The 21,940-nt window shown below is 37.8% G+C and overlaps 1 protein-coding gene across 1 annotated transcript in view; it reads right to left on the minus strand.

The window, feature by feature from the left end:
- ZFPM2 (zinc finger protein, FOG family member 2) overlaps nt 1-21,940 on the minus strand; it is a 397,773-nt gene that overhangs the window by 254,475 nt on the left and 121,358 nt on the right. The gene's annotated exons all lie outside the window — the stretch shown is intronic.

Genomic DNA, 21,940 nt, shown 5'->3' on the forward strand with positions numbered 1-21,940 from the left:
AATTAAACTTGTCCTTTTAACTGTATTCACATTTAGTCCAATTTCTTTCTTGAGTTTCTGCACACTTATCATCTACTGTAGGGCTTCCCAGGTGGCTCAGTGGGTAAAGAATCCACCTGCAATGCAGGAGATGCAGCTGCTACTACTGCTAAGTCACTTCAGTCGTGTCCGACCCTGTGCGATCCCATAGACGGCAGCTCACCAGGCTCCTCCGTCCCTGGGATTCTCCAGGCAAGAACACTGGAGTGGGTTGCCATTTCCTTCTCCAATGCATGAAAGTGAAAAGTGAAAGTGAAGTCACTGAGTCCTGTCCAACTCTCAGCAACCCCATGGACTGCAGTCCACCAGGCTCCTCCATCCATGGGATTTTCCATCAAGAGTACTGGAGTGGGGTGCCATTGCCTTCTCCGGCAGGAGACGCAGGCAGACCTCGATTTCCATCCCCGTGTTAGCAAGATCCCCTGGAGGCGGGCATGGCAGCCCACTCCAATATTCTCGCTTGGAGAATATTGCTCCTTGCATGGACAGAGGAGCCTGGTGGGCTACAGTCCACAGCGTTGCAAAGGGTCAGACACGACTGAAGTGACTGAGCATGCATGCACACACGTCTACTGTAGTCAATTCTATTCAGTAAATCCTTAAGAACCAGAAATGATAACACATCTTCAAAAAGCACTGATACAATGTAAAATCAGACAGGGAATATTGGGACAATAGCTCAGAGTTAAAATTCCTACATTTGATCACCAATGTAAGTAAAACATTGCAATTACATATATATATTAAGTGGAAGTGAAGTGAAAGTCGCTTGGTTGTGTCCGACTCTTTGTGACCCATGGACTAAATACAGTCCATGGAATTCTCCAGGCTGGAATACTGGAGTGGGTAGCCTTTCCTTTCTCCAGGGGATGCTCCCAACCCAGGGATCGAACCAAGGTCTCCTGCATTGCAGGCAGATTCTTTACCAGCTGAGTCACCAGGTAAGCCGAAGAATACAGGAGTGGGTTGCCATTTCCTACCCCAGGGGATCTTCCCAAGTCAGGGATTGAACCTGCATCTCTTGTGTCTCCTGCATTGTCAGGCGGATTCTTTACCACTGCGCCACCTGGGCTTCCTAAAAAGATATATACCTTAGGCCATAACTCTACTACAGTGATACAAGACTTTTGTGAACAACATGGAGAGTTTTTTTTTTTAAGTGCTTGGCGATTTCCTGAAATTACTACTAGTTTCAGTGGATAGGACAACTACATGTGCAAACAGTGGAGGTGTATGTTTTCCCAAATGAAAAAACAATGTTCAATCAAAGTCATTATGCTTTTATATTTGGTACTTTAGGCAAGACTTTATGCTACAAGTTTGGACAAAAACCCTTCAAAAACAGGCAGTTTAGGTTGATATTCTCCTTTATTTCTTCCCAATTATTACTTTAAGATCATTATATAGAAATAGGAAATAAAGACAGTATTCGATGGCATATAGTAGGAATCAATCAAAAGCTCACTTAAGAAATAAATGAATGGATTAATAAAAAATATATAAATGAAGGCTTCAAAATGTCAAAGAATGGCCATTAGACCTAAACATTGTTTGGGATAAATAAAAAAAGAAATATTAATCAGGAACTGGAGACCTCTCTTTAAGTAATTAAATCTATGACATTCATGTTCTGGGATTATTTCCATACTATATTATCACACTAAATTTTTTAATATTTCAAAATGTTAATCATAATAATGTAATTTGCTATTTTTAAAATAGAATTTTATCTCAACCTGTTCAAGACCAGACCTGAAAATGGAAGAAATGGAATAGGAAGAAATATGAACGTTAACCCATATAGAACAGATAACTGAGGAAAGTTCTAAATAAAACAGAATATATTCACTTGCTTCACTCAGTATGACACTGGGATCTAAAAAGATATTATACAAATCAACTTACTACAAAACAGAAAGAGACTCACAGACTTAGAGAATGAACTTGCAGTTGCAAGGGGGTGAGGGGGAGAAGGATGTGAGAGTTTGGGATTAACACGTTACACACTTCTATATTTGAAATGGATGACCAACAAGGAACTGCTGTAAAGCACATGGAACTCTGTTCAGTGTTATGTGGCAGCCTAGACAGAGAGGGATCTGAGGGAGAATGGATACACATATATGTATGGCTGAATCCTTTCGCTGTTAACCTGAAACTATCACAACGTGGTCAATTGGCTTAATTTGTTTACCTTAATACAAAATAAAGTGTTTTAGAAAATCAGAATGAATTCAGTAATTATACTTTGCAAATGATATATAAGTCATGGTAGGTGATACAAAATATTTGCTTTAATTTGACCTTAGTTTCCCATCAAGTTAATAACTAAATTTAAATATATAGCTTTAATCTTGATGCTTTTAAAAGCAACACCATAGAAACAGAGTTTCCAAATGATAATTTTCTCCAAATATATGCCCAGGAGTGGAATCGCTGAATCATATAGCAGCTTTATTTTTGGTTCTCTAAGGGATAGCCTTACTATTTTCTATAGTTGCTGCACCAATTTACACTCCCACTAGTAGTGTGTGCTGCTGTGTGCTCTCAGTCATGTCCGACTCTTTACAATGCTATGGACTGTAGCCTGCCAGGCTCCTCTGTCCATGGGGTTTTCTAGGCAAGAATACTGGAGTGGGTTGCTATTTCCTTCTCCAACCCCTGGTAGTGTAGGAGGGTTCCTTCTCCCCCACAAAATATAATTCAAAAAGATACATGCACCCCAATGTTCACTGTGCTAAGTCACTTCAGTCATCTCTGACTCTTTGTGACTCTATGGGCCATAGCCCGCCAGGTTTTTCTGTCCATGGGGTTTCCCAGGCAAGAATACTGGAGTGGGTTGCCGTTTCCTTCTCCAGGGCATCCTCCCAACCCAGGGACTGAACCTGCATCTCTCACACCTTCTGCACTGGCAGTCGGTTTCTTTACCACTAGTGCCAGCAGTACTGTTTACAACATCCGAGATGCAGAAGCAACCTAAGTATCCACAGACAGACAAATGAGTACAGAAGATGTGGTATATGCATACAATGGAGTATTACTCAGCTATAAAACAGAATGAAATAACATTATTTGCAGTAAATGAATGGACCTAGAGAATATCATACTAAGTGAAATGTCAGACAAATATATAATATTGCTTGTATGTGGAATCTAAGAAATGATACAAATAAACTTATGTAGAAAACAGAAATAGACTCACAGACATAGAAAACAGAATTATGGTTACTAAAGGGGAAGGAAGGAAGAGGGGATAAATTAGGAGTTGGCGATTAAAATCACACTATTAACATGTATATTTCGCTTTTCACTTTCATGCATTGGAGAAGGAAATGGCAACCCACTCCAGTATTCTTGCCTGGAGAATCCCAGGGACGGGGAAGCTTGGTGGGCTGCCGTCTATGGGGTCGCACAGAGTCGGACACGACTGAAGCAACTTAGCAGCAACCAGCAGCAGCATGGAATCTAAAAATATGGTACTGACGAACCTATTTGCAGGGCAGGGATAGAGACGCGGATGTACAGAATCTACTTGAGGACACAGCGTGGGGAGGAGAGGGTGGGACAAACTGAGAGAGTAGCAAGGAAATGGATACATTACCATGTTAAAAAGATAGCTAGTGGGAAGTGGCTATATAACACAAGCAGCTTAGTCTGATGCTCTGTGATGATCTAGAGGGGTGAAATTAGGGGAGGGAGGAGGTTCTACAAGGAGGGTTACATGTATGTGTGTGTGCGTGCTAAGTCACACCAGGCCTTTCAGACCCCATGGACTGTAGCCCTCCAGGCTCCTCTGTCGATGGGATTCTCCAGGCAGGAATACTGGAGTGGGTTGCCATGCCTTCCTCCAGGGGATCTTCCTGACCCAGGGATCAAACCTGCAGTTCTTAAGTCTCCTGCATTAGCAGGCGGGTTCTTTACCACTAGTGCCACCTGGGAAACCTTCATATAGGTATACTTGTAGCTGATTCACTTTGTTTTACGGCAGAAACCAACAACATTTTAAAGTAATTATCCTCCAATTAGAAAGAAAAAAGAACACTATTATATATAAAGCAGATAATCAACAAGGATCTCCTACTGTATAGCAGAGGGAACTGTACTCAGTATCTTGCATTAGCCTATAATGGAAAAGCCTCTAAAACCGAATACACACACACATATAAATAACTGAATCATTTTGCTGTATATCTGACATTAACACAACACTGTAAATCAATTATATTTCAATAAATTTTTTAAATGAAAGCAATACCATCAACCTGAATTCAATCTTATTTATCTACTTTGTACCACCTTCTTTTAATAGTTAGAAGACAGACATCCTTCTCCATGCTGCTCAGCCCCAAAACCAGAATAACATATATAAACAACAATCCACTAAAATATTGTGTAATGGTTAAGTTCTGCCCATTATGAACATACATGTATCTGTATCTGAATAATGACGATGTACTGGAAACAAGAATTCCATGTTCACCATAAAAATTTAAATTCAAGAACTAAACCACCATCCTTCCTTCTTCTCATGCTTCCATCCTTTCTCATTTGTCAATTACAGTAAAAATGGAAGTACTCATTAAACTTATTAAATGAAGACAGACATACATGTCTCTTGTTTCTCATTCTTATGTATCAGTAGCTAAAGATGATCTGTAATGAGGCAAATGGATCCAAAAAGATTCAGTAAGTCTGAGCTTCTTAAATATTGCTTTATAAATAAAAACTTGCTTTAAATAATGTATTAATGCTTAAAAGTATTGAACTCCAAAGCCTACTTGTAGTTCAGGAGATATGGAACAATAATAATTTGTTTTCTGTGTGCAGAATAACAAACCCATTTCTGAGATTTTCCCCTGAAAATATATTTCAACCTCATACAAACCTTTTAATTAATGAGTTGAAATCAGAGACTTGTATAGGAAATCCTCAAAGATAGAGCATAGCCAACAATCTCTTATGACATCAAAAAGAGCTCAGTGGGAGATATCCCTTATCATATGCCTGCAGTTTCATATTGATAATGCAGTTATTTAAATTTGGGATAACTTTTCTATTTGAAAAGAACCTGTTTAATTTCTGATAGTTCTTATTTTTCAATCATACATTTTAAACAATTTCCTTACAGTTTACCCTTTAAAGACAAAATACTTTTCAATTCTTCAGCTAAGAATATTCTTTTCTGCATAAAAATAATGCCTAAATAATTTGCTGTTTTTACATACTAAAAAAAATGTCATGTCACATTTCAAGTGATACTGGAGGAATCATGAAAATCTTTGAAAACCCTTTAAAAATGTAATTCATCCTCTCTTTCTTCCACTGACATTTTTCATTTGAAAGGGTTCAGAGTCAGTCAAACAGTGACTTCTTATCTATACCTGTGGATTTACAAGCAGGTCTGTCTTTTAATGGATTAAGAACTACAAACTTAGGGCAAATCATGAAGTGATACCCCAAAATCTCCAAAGTTTCTGAGGTGTCTTTGACTATGCATTAAAATGTTAAGCAGCTCTTAAAGATGACTATAACAGAAAGTCCAGCAACTGTTCAAGCTCTCAAGTCAATCTCTTCAAGTTTATTAGGCAAACTGGCAGATCTCAGGCAAATCTCAGTCTCCATTCTAGTCTATCAAGATGTTAGATGTTATTTTGAAGTTTGTGAAATTCTTTCTGCTGCTGAAACAGTTAAATAAAAATATTCATTTATTCAGAGCAGCTTTTCAGAAAACTGGGCTTCCCTTGTAGCTCAGTTGGTAAAGAATCTGCCTGCAGTACAGAAGACCTGAGTTTGACCCCTGGGTTGGGAAGATCCGCTGGAGAAGGAAATGGCAACCAACTCCACTATCCTTGCCTGGAAAATCTCATGGACACAGGAGCCTGGTGGGGTGCAGTCCCTGGGGTTGCAAAGAGTCGGGCACGACTGAGCGACTAACACTTACTTTCAGAAAACTGCAAGCACATTACAAAATAATTAGCATTTATACACTACCATGCCTACATAGTTTAATGACAGCAACAGAAATATGATGGAAGCTTTATTTCATTTAGCATACATGTTGCTTTTGAGTATATTTTTAATTTTCTCAAAGTCTAATAAGAGTCATGAAATAGAGGAAATACCATGTACATTTTAGTTCCTCTATCAAATAGTCAGTTGATGGCCATGAATAAATTCTATGTTTTATGAATCTTTGGCTTGTCATTGTTAAAGGGGTTTGTCACTTACTACTTAATATGCTGTCCACGACACCATGATTTTCCCTCTCCAGATGTAATATATTATGAGAGGTAGAAAGGACACTGAGATCGTGGGTCAAAGACTCAGGTCTTAAAACTAACTTATCATAAAAGGAATGTTTGACTTAAAAAGATGAGAGATTTCAAAATAAAGACAGCAAAGATCCCTTTTCACTGGATTTTCTTACTCATTCTTTTTTTGCATCCATTCATTAGCTTATTCATTCATTTATTCTACTAATATTTTTTAGTTACACTCAGGATAAAGCAACAAGCAAAACAAACTTAGAGCCTGGATAAATTTGAGGAAATGTAATCATAAGGTTTGGGAAGTTGAAGCCATAGAATTTAGTATTACTTTTAGATTTTAGGAATTAGGAAAGGAAAAATCCAGCAATGATGTTCTGGGTATCTGGCAGGGGCAAATGGGTCAATGGCCATACACCTATTGAGATAAGGCACACAGGGGGAAAAAAGAAAAAAGATTTAAGGTTAAGATGAGGAATAATAGCTTGGAAATATTGGGGCCAAAGTGGCTTTGTAAGGAAGGCAAGAGGTGATTTGGGGTGGGTTAGGTAGCCAAGCCTGTGACTTGGAAGCAAGGTCTTGACTAGAGTGAAAAATGTTGGCATTTATTCGTTAAGACCAGCTTGTGTATGGTAATAAAATTCATAGAATTGTTGATCTAGAAGAGAGTATAACATGATAAAACAATAAGATTGAGGAGAGAGTTCCAAGAATTTTCAAAAGGCAGAGAGATAGAGGAGCAGGCACAGAATTTAAGGGAAGTGTACGAAAACAGAAAAAAAGGAAGAAACTGGACATGGTACCATAGCATCCAATGGATTGATTGAGAATTTAAAGAAGGATCAATCAAGTCACCTGAAAATTTATGTAAGTAAGAAAAGGACTGGGAAAATTCCTTTTGATGAGATGGAGACCATGGGTGTCTGGGATGAAAGGAGTGTTTTAGAATAGGAGGCCAGCACACAGATCAGAGTAGGTTCAAAATCAAATCGGAGAAAAGTGGCACAAGTTATGTGATCCTGACCAAGACCCTAACCCTCTGAACTTCCATTTCTTCAAACCAAAAAGTAATTACAATATCTTTCTCATATGGTGGCTGTGAGGATTCACTCAGATAACATGTACAAAGTACCTAATCAACATTTACTATTTCACCATAAAGAAAATGAAGCCCTTCTAAGAGCATGTCCACATACTTCCATCATCCCATCTAGCCATTCAGTGTCTGTGGTCACATTCCTTCTTTAACACCTCTATCCAAAACACTCTCCATACCTTGATTTTTATCTTTCTTTTAAATATCTCCTGGATTCACATTTCTTATCAGCATTTCCCAGTTTTGTTTGTTTGCTTGTTTGTTTTTTGTTTTCTATCAACTCAGATGTAGAGGACCAGCCAGCCTCAATTCACTCTACAGCTCTGATTTGGGCTCCAAATCCTTGCCAAGATAAACTGACTTAAACCCCACTTTCATCATGTTATTCATTTGTGCAAGTCCCTTCACTGCTTCCTTTAGACCATCCGACTTGAACACCTATGCCTGAATCCTAATACCACCACAGCGTGGCTCCACGGAGTCTGCCTGACTGCCTATTTGCTCTCCAGAATTAACTCTTCCTTATCACACCTTCCTCCTCCTCTAGCTTAACTCCCACACCTTCCTGAGAATTGCTGTGGCTACCTGGCAGACACAACATCGTCCTGGCTGCCCTGATAAATCCTACTCATGTTGCAAGATTAAAGATATTCTCTTTCACCAAACAATTCTGAACTCTACAACAAACTGAGTTCTCCTTTCCTAATTCTCCCATAACATTTACAGTCCACACAGGTTTGCATTTAATTATTCCCTAGTGGTTTCCCTTGGATAACTCTTCATCTCAACAGGATTATACGCATCTTGAACTCCAGATGTATTTTTTATTTGTTTATTCTATGGTAATTAATACAGTTTGTGATGCAATAATTGCAGAATACAAACTGAACATCATTGATTGGATGAGAATTTTCATAAGCTCATAGACCTAATTGTACAGGTAAAAGTTGATTTTAAAGACAAAAAAAAAGTTGTCTTAATATATGTCTGTTCTTTGTATTACAACAATCTTACATTTCATTTGCTCAACATTTTATTGCACTAACTACATTACCTCGTGTGTGAAACATGGAGCAGGATGAAAAATAAAGGTTCTTTTTTTCTGCCCAGTTCCTATTTTTGCAGCTACTCTTCAAAAAGAAGCCCACTTTAAAAAATTATTTTTAACATGCTGGGTAAGTTCACACAAAATATTTGAGACACATAGGATGGACTAATCAATTTTGGTAAAAGATAATATTGTTAGTGCTGAGGGCTGTTTCTCTTATCTTCTTGATAATGCATACTTTTAAAAGTCTGTGATTACTCAAAGACTTATGATAGCTTCACTTAAAAAAAAAAGCCCAAAGTCAGAAATCACTACCAAACATACTGCAGCTTTTAAGATATCAACCTACTTTTTTTTTGTCCAAATAAAAGAAGTTTACTGTGGAAAGAAAACTTAAAATCAAGAGAGATGCCATCAAATCTTTCATTATTGAAGGTGCTATCAAGTCAATGCTTTGTTTCTTTTTAATAGAGTCCTTTTGATGCCTCATTAAAGGGCAAAGTATATGAAAACTGTGGCATACCAAAGGGGAACAGACAAGATGTGGGCATTTTAGCATAATTATCAGCAATCATGCTTCAACTGAATTCAGCACTAAGTTGATGGCATAAATGTATATGGTATTTAAGGGACATCCCTTAACTCCAGGCTCAGATTTCAAAGAAGATGGCTGCAAGTAAATGAGATGACAGAAGATCCTATTTCATTTGCTGAAAATAAACTTTGGATTGATTTGAACTTGGTTTTAAATATATAACCAAATTTTAAAGCAGACCACATGAATTAGCTCATAATGTTTATCAGGCCTTACTACAGCACAAGGCTATAGCGTCAGAACCCATATTTATATTTTCTTCATGGTTGGAAAACATTATACATCATGGTATCAAACATGGACAGCCCCGAAGTCATGCTGAGTTCAAAAAGCGCTCAAAGATTCTAAAAATCTCAAAACATTTTCAAAGTCAGCCAAGGTGGCTGAAGTATGGCAGAGCTCTTGCTATTTTATGGTTTAACCATTTGACAGCTGCCTGCCAGATACATAAGAGGGTTAGGCGATCATTTTACTGCTGATTATCTTCACAGCCAAACTGCAGTCTTGCCACTATGCCTGTTTCCTCAGGCATTAATAACAGCATGTTTCATCTGCATTTTAAGAGAAATAGTGCCATTTATACTATACTCTGTTGATCCATCTCAAAGCATGGCACAGGAAATGATGGTTCTTGGTTAAAAGCTACAAATCGCCTTATAGGGACACCTTTTCTAATTTTACTTCTCAATTTTTGAGTCATACAGTCATAACACACACTAAACTACAGTTTTGAACATAAACTTGAAATACGACGTTCCCTATTCAAGTACTCCAGTCAAACCCTGATAAATCAGGCTGGCCATGCCGTGATCTTATCCCTTCTGACTCTTTAATAAATCGAACCTTGTAACTTTGTACTGTTGGAAGTTGTCACTAAATGAAATTGTGACCTTATCCGGCGCATGAACTTATCCTGCTGACAACTACATTTATTGTGTGGATAAGAAAGGAAAAAAAAAGAAGAGAAAAGAATAAAGAAAAAAATGAGATATTTGATAATTCTGATCTTAGCCATATGTAACTCTAACAGATGGGATCTTTTTGATGTTCCATTAATGATTTGCCAAAGATGAGTTTCTACTTAGAGAAAAATGCTCACCCTAGGTAAGTGCTAGGGGCACTGCAGATGGTATGAAAAGTGCATGAAGAGGTACTAGGTGACAGCAGCGAATCAGAAGCTATTAGCGTAACACAAAGAGCCCTGAATTAGGTTGTAATTGCACTGGAAAAGATAACATAATGGTGGTGGCAAAACAGAAACATTCCCTTTTCACGCAATGCATTCAGCACCTAAAACTAAAACAAGACACTGGAATAGTCTGAAACGTAGCAAAGTTAATTCACTGCATTTCTTAAGAATACAAAACACACCCTTTGGCTACAGTTTCTAAAAACTCATAGAAAATCAACGTGCAGAGCATTAAGAAGCAAATTTACATGCATACGCTACCAGATACTGGCATGTATTTACTAACTCAGGAACCTTTTACTTTCCTATTTTAGCTGGCATTAAGGATTCATTCTGAAGCTATTATATGTCTGAATATTCTATCTTAAGACACACTGGAACCTACAAATTATCATCTTTCAGACAGATAAAAAGAGATAAAATATGGTTCTAGGTAGTACTATTACTGGTAATAAAGTACACAATTCAAGATGTTTTTAAAAACAAAACTGGGATCTGAAATAACTAAGAAACCTCTACCTGCCTCTTCACATATAAAAATAAGTTTCATACACAGAGACCATGTTCAAGACCGAGAGAAAGAAATTGCTGTATTCTGCTCTTTGTTCTGTGGTGTATTTATACGAAGCAAAACCTAGCTCATCCCAGGTGTCTGAAACTATTCACTTGGAGTGTGACTAACTCTTGCAAATGTTTGGAAAAGTCACTGGAAGGAAGAACTGCAGTTTCTGGACATTGTTCAGCTGCTGAAAGGAGGAGGGGGAGTTGGCACTCTTTTGCTCAAGAAACCTGGCACAGTAGGCTTCTTCGCTGCCAGAACCCCCTCTGACCTTTCAGACACCACTCCTTGTCACAGGCCAACCCACCACCACTTCCTGATTCAAATCCTGAGACACAGAGGGAGGGTATGTTCGGGAGGTACAGTTAGGGAGGAGCAGCCTTGGTTGTGAGAGGTGTGGGCAAGCAGACACAGGAAACAGCAGCAGTGGAGCAAAAGTCAGAAGTCTCTATCGGCAGGAGGTCCATAGAAGGGTCAGGGCCTGCAGAGCGCTGGTCAGAGAGGCGTGTTCTCTCCACGAGGACAAACTCTAAAGGAGAAACTTTGGGTAACAATCAACTGTAAGCTCCTGTTCGACAGAAAGCAGCAAGGAATAGCTTTTAAAGCATATTGAATATAGAACACCAGTAGACCTCATTGTGATTCCAGGGTCAGGAAGACCCCCTGGAGAAGGGATAGGCTACCCACCCCAGTTCTCCTGGGCTACCCTGGTGGCTCACATGGTAAGAATCCTCCTGCAATGCGGGAGATCTGGGTTCAGTCCCTGGGTTGGGAAGATCCCCTGGAGGAGGGCATGGCAACGCGCTCCAGTGTTCTTAGCTGGAGAATCTCCATGGACAGAGGAGCCAGGCAGGTGACAGTCCATGGGATCGCCAAGAGTCAGATGCGACTAAGCAAAGCACAGACCTCATTGATATTTAAGGTTCTAAATGTTTTTAATTTATATATATTTTTTAAAATTTTTATTTTTAGTTTATTTTACTTTACAATACTGTATTGGTTTTGCCATACATTGACATGAATCCACCAAGGTTCTAAATTTAAGGCAACATTTATTTTTGTCTGTTAAAGTTCCATGTTTTCTCATAGTTACATTTATTAATTTAGAAGACGATATTTGGCACACAATGGAACTTTTCACAAGCCATTGCTGATACTTGAAGATCACTGCCTTATGAGGTATACTGGAGCCAACTGGGAGGCTCACTGGGAAAGAATCCACCTGCCAATGCAGAAGACTCAGGAGACTCAGGATCGATCCCTGGGTCCAGAGGATCCCCTTGAGTAGGAAATGGCAACCCTCCCCTCTCCAGCATTCTTGTCTGGGAAATTCCATGGACAGAGGAACCTGGTGGGCTACAGTCCAAAGGGTCATAAAGAATCAAATATGAATGAGTAAATGAACATGCCTCATGAGGTGTATCTTGACATCCATTAATCCAGATACCAGACCTTGAAATCCCAGACCACCTGACCTGAGAAATCTGTATGTACGTCAGGAAGCAACAGTTAGAACTGGACATGGTGCAACAGTTAGAACTGGACATGGTACAACAGACTGGTTCAAAATTGGAAATGAGTACATCAAGGCTGTATATTGTCACCCTGCTAATTTAACTTACATGCAGAGTAAATCATGAGAAACGCTGGGCTGGATGAAGCACAAGCTTGAATCAAGATTGCTGGGAGAAATATCAATAACCTCAGATATGCAGATGACACTACCCTTATGGCAGAAAGTGAAGAAGAACTAAAGAGCCTCTTGATGAAAGTGAAAGAAGAGAGTGAAAAAGTTGGCTTAAAGCTCAATATTCAGAAAACTAAGATCATGGCATCTGGTCCCATCACTTCATGGCAAATAGATGGGGAAACAGTGGAAACAGTGACAGACTTTATTTTCTTGGGCTCCAAATCACTGCAGATGGTAACTGCAGCCATGAAATTAAAAGACACTTATTCCTTGGAAGAAAAGTTATGACCAACCTAGACAAGACAGCATATTAAAAAGCAGAGACATTACTTTGCTGACAAAGGTCCGTCTAGCCAAAGCTATGGTTTTTCCAGTAGTCATGTATGGATGTGAGAGTTGGACTGTAAAGAAAGCTGAGCACTGAAGAACTGATGCTTTTGAACTGTGGTGACGTAGAAGACTCTTGAGAGTCCCTTGGACAGCAAGGAGATCCAATCAGTCCATGCTAAAGGAAATCAGTCCTGAATATTCATTGGAAGGACTGATGCTGAGGCTGAAATTCCAATACTTTGGCCACCTGATGCAAAGAACTGACTCATTTGAAAACACTCTAATGCTGGGGAAGATTGAAGGCAGGAGGAGAAGGGGACAACAGATGATGTGATGGCTGGATGGTATCATTGACTCAATGGACGTGAGTGTGAATAAACTCTGGGAGTTGGTTATGGACAGGGAGGCCTGGTGCACTACAGTCCATGGGATCGCAGAGTCGGACACGACTGAGTGACTGAACTGAACTGAACTGAACCCAGATATGGTCATGCTTGTAACATTGTGAGATGGTATAGACAGAGATGAAAGAAAATCTATTGACAAGATATAACAGGTAAACATCTTAAGTATAAACTGTGATTAGGATGAGTTTTGTCTGGAAGGAAAAATCCACATGAAGCTCCATGTGGGGGTGGGGAGGTCACAATACGAGAGAACCAAGGGATGGCAAAATAATTTGACAAATGAACAAATAACATGGGGATTATAGCATTATTGTGAAACCCTTTAGTATACTTCAAGGAAGTAACAGTGCCCTGCCAAGTAGTCTCAGTCAAAGAAGACTGCAGAAGATTGTTCTAAAAGTGATATTCCATTACACAGTTTACTTTTTTTTAATTCTGAGAACAAATATCATTTTTTTTAAGTTCTTAAAAAGAAATAGAAAACAATTATGAAGAGAATAGAAATTTAACATGTTACCAATGAATACAAATTTGAGGATACCTGAGTTCACATCTAACACTATTGCCGCTGCAGCACATATAATATTGAAGTGTTTTATGGCTCAGCAGGTATGTAATCTGCCCACAGTGCAGGAGCCCACAAGAGACATGGGTTCGATTCCTGGTATAGGAAGATCCCTGGAGGAGGAAACGGCAACCCACTTCAGTATACTCACCTGAAAAATCCCACAGTCAGAGGACCTGGTGGGCTACAGTACAAAGGGTCGCAAAGAGTTGGACATGATTGAGCACATGAAGCCTTGAAATGGGTCCCCAAACTGGGGAGAATAAATCTTGTGCACTGACCATGAACACATTATCTATATCAGCCATTTAATTCTCTTAGTTTATGGCTTCTTCAGAATTACAATATACGTATGTTAAGTGTTAGTTGCTCAGTCGTGTCTGACTCTGCAACCCCATGGACTGCAGCCCACCAGGCTCCTCTATCTATGGAATTCTCCAGGCAAGAATACTGCACTGGGTTGCCATTCCCTTTTCCAGATGTAGGGATCGAACCTGAGTCTCCTGCATTACAGGCGGATTCTTTAGTGTCTGAGCCACCAGGGAAACCCACAAAATATGTATATATTTTTTAATTTGAAAATACCTTTAAGTCTACAGAAAGATTTACTATGAAGGTTATAATACAGGCACAAAGATTTTATTTCTAAACCTTGAACTCATTGCTAAAGACATTTTTAGTTTCAGATAATACTTTTAAAAAAGTAATTCCTAAAGATCAAGCAAGCTGCAGTCATTTATTCATAATTCTGGAGTATTTTATTAATGCGTATATATATTCACAGTTGTATATATTCTTAAGTTACACATAACAGTACAGAGTATCTTGCCAAAAGCGGCCTCCTTGACACTGACTTTTTGGGAGGTGCATATAGTCCATCTCTCTGTGCTGTGAAGGCCTTAGCTCTCTAGTATATGACCCAAAATACCCACCATCAGTGTTATGTTTAAAAATCTATCATCTTTTGAAGTCTGTCTCTCATTTCCTTATAAACATTTCCCTGATTCATATAGCCTCTGCATGGCAGAAAATCAGAGGTGATCTCTTCCTTTGAACTTCCAGAGTATTTGATTTTAGCTCTAATAATTTTATTTAACCATTTTCTTCCGTGTAATAGTGATTTGTGTGTATTTATTATCACTGTACATGGAACATTCTAGATTACCCCACAATGTTTTTACCTGGTAGGGTTGCAGAAATTATAAATGTGTGTGTGTGTATGTTCACTGTTTTGGGTTAAATGTTTTAAAGAAATGATAATTCTTGCACATTCATAATATTTTACTTTATAACACATATTAATGAGAAGTTTGTAGAATAGGCATTATTATTATGATTATTTTATCATTTTACCATCATAGGCATTGGGCTTTTTAACTCAAAGCTGAAGCAACTTATTTAAGTTACAAAATTAGTAGTCTTGTAGGATTTCAACCCTAGTTTTCTGAGCCTCTCATGTTGATTTCACTTTATCAGATTGCCTCTTTTTAAAAATTTTAATGACTTAACTAGGTGGAAGGATTTCAAGCACCACTGTCATATCAGCAGCCATTAGGGTGGATTCATTTATAAGATTAGCTGCCAGTCAATTTGGGAAGCAGAATGTGAATGCCTGGAGGATGGGGCCACAGGGTGAGTTTTGAAGGACGCGAGGTGGTGGAAATATTAAACAAACAAGACACTGGGAAAGCAATACAGAGAGAAGAGTGGCAAAATTATTGTTTGATTATGAGTTCACAATAAACATTTACATTTCTGTCCCACAAATTTCAGATAGAAGAAATCAAAGATACACGGTTTTAAAACAGAGGAATATCCCCCACCTCTCCCCTCTTCACAACAGCCCCTGACTACCATTCCTCAGAGAAAGTATTCTGTTACTGAATAAACTTAAAAAAATGAAAAAAATTTTAAAAATTGATAATCTGATTAATTATATCAAGTCATTATTAACATATGAAATAATATAAACTTTTCTTTCTAAGAACATGGAGTGTATAAGGCATTTTGAATATTCCAAAACAATTTCCCATCTTTTCATTTGGTTGATAGCATTTTCTCTGAAGAGAACTTTCTGATGTGAAATTATACGCAGTGATTGCAAACTAGAAAATCTGGTGCCTTCACATTCTCCAACTTGTAAAATATTTCTATATATACACACACACATATGTGTGTGTGTATGTGTTATTCTTCTCTTCAATTCCTCTCGCCTTTCCTTGGATCATTCTCTTTCCAACATGAATGTGGGATATAGAAATGCCAGATCGTGAAGAAGGAAGCAAGGGAGAGAGCAAGGAAAGAAAGCAGGCAGGCAGGCTGGCTGATAGTACTCAAGAGCGTAGTCTCCACAAACTCAGAGATCACTGTGCAGAACTGAGGTTTAAGCCTTTCCTCCACTTAGAAGCAAATGCCTGTGACTAAATCATTTCTGTGGAGTGACCTCTAATATGAAGTTTTACATATGCTCATTTGGAGCATGGTCCAATAGACCTACAAGAGATCACCAAGCATTAGTGATACACAGTGATAGAGTGAAGTTGCTCAGTCGTGTCCGACTCTTTGTGACCCCATGGACTGTAGCCTACCAGGCTCCTCTGTCCATGGGATTTTCCAGGCAATAGTCCTGGAGTGGATTGCCATTTCCTTCTCCAGGGGATCTTCCCAACACAGGGATCGAACCCGGGTCTCCCGCATCGTAGACAGATGCTTTACTGGAATCTAGGACTATTTTTATTCATAAAACCTCACTCAACTGAACTTCATTTATAGAAGTATCTTCTCATTCAAAATTATTTGTTGAACACATAATGTCAGGCAGGATGCTGGATACTGGAGATATAAACATGAATCATATGTAGATCTTTTCCTTATGTAACTTATTCTGATGGTTGTGTGGTAATTAGCACCTAACACACGAAGCTTTTTGATAAAGGAAAGAGACACAATTTGACCAGCAAGAAGAAAAGTCTCCTACATCAGCTCAGATTCGGAATGACAACTCAGAGGTGTGAAAGCTGGCAAAAGACAGTATAAATCATCTTTTTTCTTTAATAGATCAGAAATAATTTACTTCAAAAATGAATACAATACAGCGTTAACATGAGCATTTAAACACATTTGTTATGTTGCAGGGCGTCCCTGGTGGTTCAGATGGTAAAGGATCTGCCTGCAATGCAGACAAGCTGGGTTCCATCCCTGGGTTGAGAAGATCCCCTGGAGGGGGGCATGGTAACCCACTCCAGTATTCTTGCTTGGAGAATCCCATAGACAGAGGAACTACTTCCAAGGCAGAGGTTCAGTAAACTAGAAAGCACTGCCTTGAGTTAAAATTATGACCAAATCAGAAGAAACAAATGACTGGAATTTGTGGTAAGAAAAAAAAGGTTAAAGACCATAGAAATTGTAAATGATAGTAAGTTTCTGTTGTTCAATATTGCAAGTGAGTTAATTTTAGACAAAATGATATTTCTTAAAAGTGTTGGAATAGAACTTGTAATGTACCTTCATGTTAAATATTACTAGCCCTTTCTTATAAAATATTTTCAATATTAGAATATTATACTTCACTCTTTTTTGATAATTTCATATAAACTCCTGAAATTGAAATAATACTAGAAGTTATCACTTTAAGCACTACAGATCAGAGACGTAAGCTCATTTGCAAGTGTATCTTTACTAGAAATGCATGCATCTATCACTGTTTATAGTGACTACAGGTAGAAGGGACCCTTTTCATCACTTGTTCCTTGACAGATCACTTGACAGACCAGGTGAAGTAATCTACAGACGGTCATCAACTTACAATGGATCAATTTAGGATTTTCCACTTTACGATGATGCGAAAGCAAAGTGCTTCTGCTGCTGCTGCTGCTAAGTCGCTTCAGTCGTGTCCGACTCTGTGTGACCCCTGAGACAGCAGCCCACCAGGCTCCCCCATCCCTGGGATTCTCCAGGCAAGAACACTGGAGTGGGTTGCCATTTCCCTCTTCAATGCATGAAAGTGAAAAGTGAAAGTGAAGGCGCTCAGTCGTGTCCGACTCTTAGCCACTGCATGGACGGCAGCCTACCAGGCTCTTCCATCCATGGGATTTTCCAGGCAAGAGTACTGGAGTGGGGTGCCATTGCCTTCTCTGAAAGCAAAATGCACTCAGTAGAAATTATACTTCGAATGTTGATCTCTTCTCAGGCTAGCAATGTGCCATTTGATAATCATACTCTTTCTCGTGATGCTGGGCAGCAAGCTATAGCTTGAAGTCAGCTATGAGATCATGAAGGTAAACAACTCTTAATATTCTGTACCCACACAACCATTTTACTTTCAGTACAGTTTTAAATAAATTACATGAGATATTCAGCATTTCATTATAAAATAGTTTTGGGGGTTAATTTTGTCCAACCGTAGGCTAATGTAAGTGTTTTGAGCACACTGAAAGGCAGGCTAAGCTATGACACTGGGTATTAAGTGCATTTTTGACTTACTATATTTTCAACTTTCAGTGGGTTTGTGGGGCTGTAACGCCATTCTATGTAAGTCAAGGAATATCAATATTCTCTAACAGGTGAACACATCCAGAACTAATGGTAAGATTCTTGATATCAGAATCCCCCACCCAGAAACAACCACATCTATCTAAACTATGTATTTGATGCAAGAAGTCAACTGCCGTTCTTTCTTTAAAAATCTAGATGTAAGTAATTATTATTTGACAATTATATATAAGAATACTCACATAATCAACACTATTAAAATTAAAGGATATTTGTAAAACTCTATCATGTAAATGAGTAGAGTGAAAGTCACTACAGTCCATGGAATTCTCCAGGCCAGAACACTGGAGCGGGTAGCCTTTCCCTTCTCCAGAGGATATTCCCAACCCAGGGATGGAACCCAGGTCTCCTGCATTGCAGGTGGATTCTTCACCAGCGAAGCCACCAGAGAAGCCCAAGAATCCTGGAGTAGGTAGCCTATCCCTTCTCCAGTGGCTCTTCCCAACCCAGGAATCGAACCAGGGTCTCCGGCACTGCAGGTGGATCCTTTACCAACTGAGCTATCAGGGAAGCCCCAAATGAATAGATGTTGTCCATAAATACCAAGAATTTTTGTAAATAAATATTAGAGGTTAGAAAGTCTGTTTGGAGTAATGAATGTATAAACATTGGTGACATATTCAAAAAGGCTTTTTTTAAAAGATGGATATAAATGTAAAGATAACTTGCACTAAGCTATTAAATATATGTTATGTCTGATTTTCTCTTTAGCTTCACTAACAATTAAAACCATAAATAATAAATCATATTCTGTAGCTCCATTTTAGTTTCTTTATATTATTCATCTTAAATATTAGTTATCGAGAATAGTTAAAATATAATAGATATTGAACTATGAAAATAATTAAGCACAGTCTTAACTAGAGTCAAAGTAACAATTTTCCATTGCTAAGAGCATAGGCTTAAGCACTCTACTTTCAATTTGTAGTAATAATCTGTAATATTTTCTCCCTCACTGAATGCATGTGTTCCACAATTGTGAATTTTCTTCTATGATGAATTGGACCAAGGAAAGGAAACCATGACACTTTTATGAGCATATTGGGAAATAATTGCATATAGAGATAATAAGGAGATGGCCAATAGAACATTATTAAATTAGATTTGACAAATTCTTACAATGATTTAATTAATCATCAAGAATAGGGACTATATACACTCTTAGGATTCAAAAATACAGATGATATGAGGAAAAAATGTATTGATTATCTTGAGCACCAGCCTGTATTCTTAGTGTACCCATTGATTTGCTATTATTTCCCATGGGTATCAGTTTAATTTCCTACTTGTTCTTCCGAAGTTCGTTGTGAACATGAAAACAAAAAGGTGAAAGTCTCAATACGATGTCTGGTACACAGAAAGTGTTCAACAAATGTTAAAAATTTTATCTTAGTATTTTTTAATTGAGAGTAAATGGATAAAATGAGGGAAGGAAAATAAAGTATATGGATAAAACCTACTCGCATTGCAGACTTGCTTGATCATTGTAATTACTTCAAGTAAGACAAGCTTCCACCCTGAACCATTTTCACTCCAGATGTAGAAAAATGAGAGGCATAAAAGATCATACTGGATCCAAAAGATGCCAGGAAGAGCCCCTGGAGGTGATGGAGAGCTTCAGCCCATAGTAACCCACACTGCTATTTCTTAGCTACTTCATAGCTAAGCAAGGCTGAGGTCTGTAGTTGTGAAGTTTAACATCAAAGGTGAGTTACCAATTCCATTTCTAGATAACCAGGATTAACTGCTCCACTGACATTATCCTGAAAGTGTAGAATTCCAGATAGGAGAAAATAAGGAATATGCTTATATCTCTATGAAAAAAAAATTGAACAATCATATTTAAGACAATGGGAAATATTTATCCTATTTCACTATCATTGTTAGACTTTTTCATTTCCCCCCTCAAATGTTCTTGATTATAAAATTATCAGGATATATTCATAATATTTACTAAGTGCTTATTTTGGTGCCAGATACTATATTGAGTCCTTTACTTAATGGTCTCACCCTCACAGCAAAGTTAACAGGAGCAACAGAGAAGTAAACTGCTGCTCATGGTAAACCACTTAAATGAAAGGAAAAGTATTTTTATTAGCTCTCATTATCTGTTTTTGAATATTGGGTCTTATTTTTTTCTAAATATTTAGAGTAGATATATATATATTACTTTCTTTTCCTTTTTAACTTAAAATAATTTTACTCAAACTGTTGCAATCAAATGAGTCACAACAGGTGGGGAGAGAAGCCGATCAAGATTAAAGAATAGCTATGATTACCTACTACATGATCCAGGAGAGATGGCTCCTGGGAAGAAAGAGAAGTCCCTAATAAGCACTGCTACCCTGAATAACAGTGATTATATGTATAATGGACAATTATATGAAAGTCAGGACAATTCTAATTTCTTGACGGGAAAAATGGTAGTATTCCAAATGTAAACAGATACTCCCTGCAGTAGTCCTTCACAAATATTATATTACTATAATCTCTCAAACTTATATATCTCTTTATCAAAATAAAAATCTTTCGTCAACCAGAATCTTGTGAAAATGTAGATTTATTATTACTACTATCATCATTGTTTTTGGCCCTTCTGAACAAAATGTGAGCTTCTAAACCAAGAGAAAAAGCAATGATTTTGAGTAAAGCATATTTTCAAGAAAAATTACTAATAGGATTTTAAAGTACATTGTTAATTTATTCTTTTGAATTTTCAATGCTAAAAAAGTATGAAAAAAGATCAAGAATCAAGGTTATGACACAATGACAGTATTTAGCCATTAGTTATTACTAACCACGTAGGCCAGGCAAGATCATGGTTCCATAAGCAAGTCGAGGGACAAGCATGTATCATTAGTTCTAACAAATTCATTTTTTAATTTATTTGCTGAATAAGTATGCAATGAGAACCACTTTTATGTATGGCCCTATAATTACCATGCATTTTGGGTAGCATTTTCCTTAAATAATTTTGCTGAAGATCAGTAAATCTATACTTCAAACCCAACTTTTATCGACAATAAAGCAAACACTTCTACCTTTATATTTAATCATGACCACATGAGTCACTCATACCTCCTTTTCTCCAGAACATGAAATTAGAGTAGAATGTTTTTAGTTTTAGCTTTATTATATGGATTTACAATCAAGCTGGCAGGACCAGAGCTAAAATCTGAAACAGGAGCTAGAAGCAAAAGAATAATGCAAACAAGATTTAAAATGAGACTACTTAATAGAATAAATTCTAAAGCACTTAAGAGAAATTAATTTACATACACACAATGCAATTACAAGAAAAGAAGAGGCCAGCATCATTAGAGCAGGGTGAAAGAAGACTCCAATTATAAATCATGGCGATCCTCACTTGACCTCACTTAGAATATTATTAGTCATAAATACTGCCTATGTATGAATTGAAATGACAGAACTTTATTTCTTTTATCAATATACTAATACACATGTTAGAACTGATTAGATCCTTAATAGTTCACACTCTTGAGGCTTCCCTACTATTATAATTCAGAAATGTATTCTGACACATGCTATTTTGTTTCAGAATTTTACTGTTTGAGAAACCTAAGGGCCCCTGGTTTTGTGACTCA

This window comes from Capricornis sumatraensis, chromosome 11, assembly GCF_032405125.1.
Source record: "Capricornis sumatraensis isolate serow.1 chromosome 11, serow.2, whole genome shotgun sequence".
NCBI classification, from domain to species: Eukaryota; Metazoa; Chordata; class Mammalia; order Artiodactyla; family Bovidae; genus Capricornis; species Capricornis sumatraensis.